The sequence below is a fragment of the Sinocyclocheilus rhinocerous genome, unplaced genomic scaffold (assembly GCF_001515625.1).
Source record: "Sinocyclocheilus rhinocerous isolate Xijiao unplaced genomic scaffold, SAMN03320098_v1.1 scaffold4125, whole genome shotgun sequence".
Lineage (NCBI taxonomy): Eukaryota > Metazoa > Chordata > Actinopteri > Cypriniformes > Cyprinidae > Sinocyclocheilus > Sinocyclocheilus rhinocerous.
The window spans coordinates 130,291-133,081 of NW_015640508.1; the positions used below are offsets into that span (position 1 = coordinate 130,291).

Consider the following 2,791-nt stretch of genomic DNA (forward strand, 5'->3'; position numbering starts at 1 on the left):
AAAAGCTTCGTTCGTCTTCGGAACACAATTTAAGATATTTTGGATGAAAACCGGGAGGCTTGTGACTGTCCCATTGACTGCCAAGTAAATTACACTGTCAAGGTCCAGAAAAGTATGAAAGACCGAAGACGAACGAAGCTTTTAGGGGTTTGGAACGACATGGGGGTAAGTGATTAATAACAACATTTTCATTTTGGGGTGGAGTATCCCTTTAAAGAAAAGAAAAAAAAATCAGCAACCAGTATCAGAATCGGTCCATTTGCTTGTAAAAAATTTCCAATCGGAATTTGCCATGAAAAATAAGGATTGTGCATGCCTAGTTTGTGTAGATAGCCTACAATGGTTTTCTCAAAGCATCATAACTTTGACTGACTATTAAGAGGAAGTCCAGAGGCAGTGAGTACACTGGTCCACTTAAACAGATATCCACAGGTATACACACACAGTGTTATTGTGTGTATATTTTCAATGACAATGTATATATGGGTGCTGTCCAGCTGAACTGATTCTGATCGTAGTGGTGGGCCCTTGAAACAAAAATGCCAGGGTTGATTTTTTTTGTCCCAGTTCAGCCCTGCATGTGAAGCAAATATCTTTAAAAAAAAAATCTGTGTGGAGCATGCCCCGGACCCCCCTAGTTAAGGCAAGTTTTCTCTACCCTTGCAGTGTTCTTTTTTTTTTAACCCTTACCTGTTTGCATCCCTGTCTATCTAATGTTCTGTCTGTCTGGTCTGTGTTTCTGTCTGTTTCCAGTTCAGATTTTTAGTTGCACTGCCAACATTTTCATTTGCCCCAGTGCAGACAATTAATAATTATAAACAAATATAATAATAATAATAATTAATTTAAATGTATAACTTTATATTTTAAGTTATATTTTATTAATATTTTTTAACATTGTTTTATTCATTTTTCACACTTTTTTTTCACATTTTAATTGCTCTTTAGATCTGTCTATCTATCATTTAATTACATCTACAATTGCTATAGTGGTATCATTCAGTAGTCTCTAAACTTTGCCAGGGTCATGTGCAAACTCATCATAAAAACTCAAATCTACACTCGTGGTGCATCTGTTGTCTTTAAAGTTACATAGATTCACAGCCAGTTAGAAAGCATGACGGAGCCGTGACACACCCCTGAGTGACTGCCTCTTCTCTCCCATGTGAGCAAAGTGCTCATGGGATGTGGCTTTGCTGCCTGCTGGCTAAAACAGCGGCACCAGAGAGGCTGCAGGCTGTTGCTGAAGGTCAGCTGGTGGGCCTTCACCAAATACAGGTCAAGAGGTCAGGACAGGAATTCACGTGCCCTGTGCTATACAGCTGGATGATGAACAATCATCCACACAAAAATACACCAGTGTAACAGCAAAGAAACATATGTTTTATGTGATAAATAGAATCTTTGGATTCCTTGATGGTAATTTTAATAAATCAAGAGGAAAAAGCAACCAAACACAGCCATTGGGGTGCCCGAAGGGTCTGCTGTAATATAGTTTTCAAAGCCTTAATAAATTTTGAACAAACAAGATGCAACTTAAACATGAAATGAAGGATAATGCCTCAGTGTCTCAAGGCTAGAAGTTCAATTTCTGTGGATGTTTACTCACACACTTGCTTCCCCCCCCCACTTTTCTTTAACCGGCTCACAGTTATTGCCCCTCACACAAACTGTCACCCACTAAAGCAAAACCATTTTATAGATGTTTAAAGAAAGACAAAAGTCTAACCATCAACTTATCCTAGATAAAGCATGGGTATCATGAATCGAATCAAACTCCTTTATGCATTTGACAGACATAAATCGAGCCTACCTTCAGGTGTCTTTGTTTTTTAAGGATTACATGGTTGATAATCCCAATCCCAGCAGGTGACTGTGTCTGTTAGTGGCAAGTTTAAACTTTTCTGCAGACGTTCTGTTGGTTAAGCCTGTTTGTGAGGAGCACCATTAGTGAGAGAGAGACGTGCTAACTCTGAGTGTAAGCCCGTGTGCTCAAAATGTTTCAGATAGCTGCTGGTGCAACAAGAGTGACAGGCACAATAGACTCACTTGCTCTCTCATGCTTAAAATTAGTTGACTAGTGTCTGTATGTGAACATACACACACAGATGAGAGTGAACATTTCTGTAATTATAACATCCTTTGCAAAAAAAAAGGGTACTGTGGTGATACCATGGTATTTGATTTTTTGGTATATATTGTGCCATGGTACTGAATGATTGCCATACTCAAATACTATGGGTATTGACATGGTACTTCAAGGTATATCAAAGAATACAAGGTAATTACAATAGTACAGTACCATTTAAAATATGTTTTTTTCTTTTATTCAATAAGCATGCATGAAACTGATCAAAAGTGACGATTAGGACATTTATAACGTTATAAAATATTTCTATTTCAAATAAATGCTCTTCTGTTCATCAAGGAATCCTGGAAAAATGTATCACAGTTTCCACAATATTAATAATGATAATGAGAAGAATTTTTTTTTGACCATCAAATTAGAACATTGGAATGATTTCTGAAGGATCATGTGACACTGAAGACTGAAGTTACGGCTGCTAAAAATTCAGCTTTGTTATTACAAGAATAAATGATGAAATATAGAAAATAGTTATTTTAAGTTGTAAATATATCTGTGCAGTATACCTGGTCAGGGTTTTATTTAGTTGCCTTCCAAATCAGCTTTTACGTTTTTTTTTTCTTACTAAATTGTCAGTCTTAAATCTGCGGTTGCACTTTCTTTGCTTCATCCTATTAATGGTTGTTGCTGATGATTAAACAGTGA

At 36.8% G+C, this 2,791-nt stretch overlaps 1 protein-coding gene across 2 annotated transcripts in view; it reads right to left on the reverse strand.

The window, feature by feature from the left end:
- Positions 1-1,971, reverse strand: part of LOC107753344 (calcium-activated potassium channel subunit beta-2-like) — a 29,296-nt gene extending 27,325 nt beyond the window's left edge. For both annotated transcript variants that reach the window (XM_016569478.1, XM_016569474.1), the window contains exon 1: positions 1,814-1,971. The gene's annotated coding sequence lies outside the window, so the exon portion shown is untranslated. The remainder of the gene's footprint in view (positions 1-1,813) is intronic.
- Between the last annotated feature and the right edge of the window lie 820 nt (positions 1,972-2,791).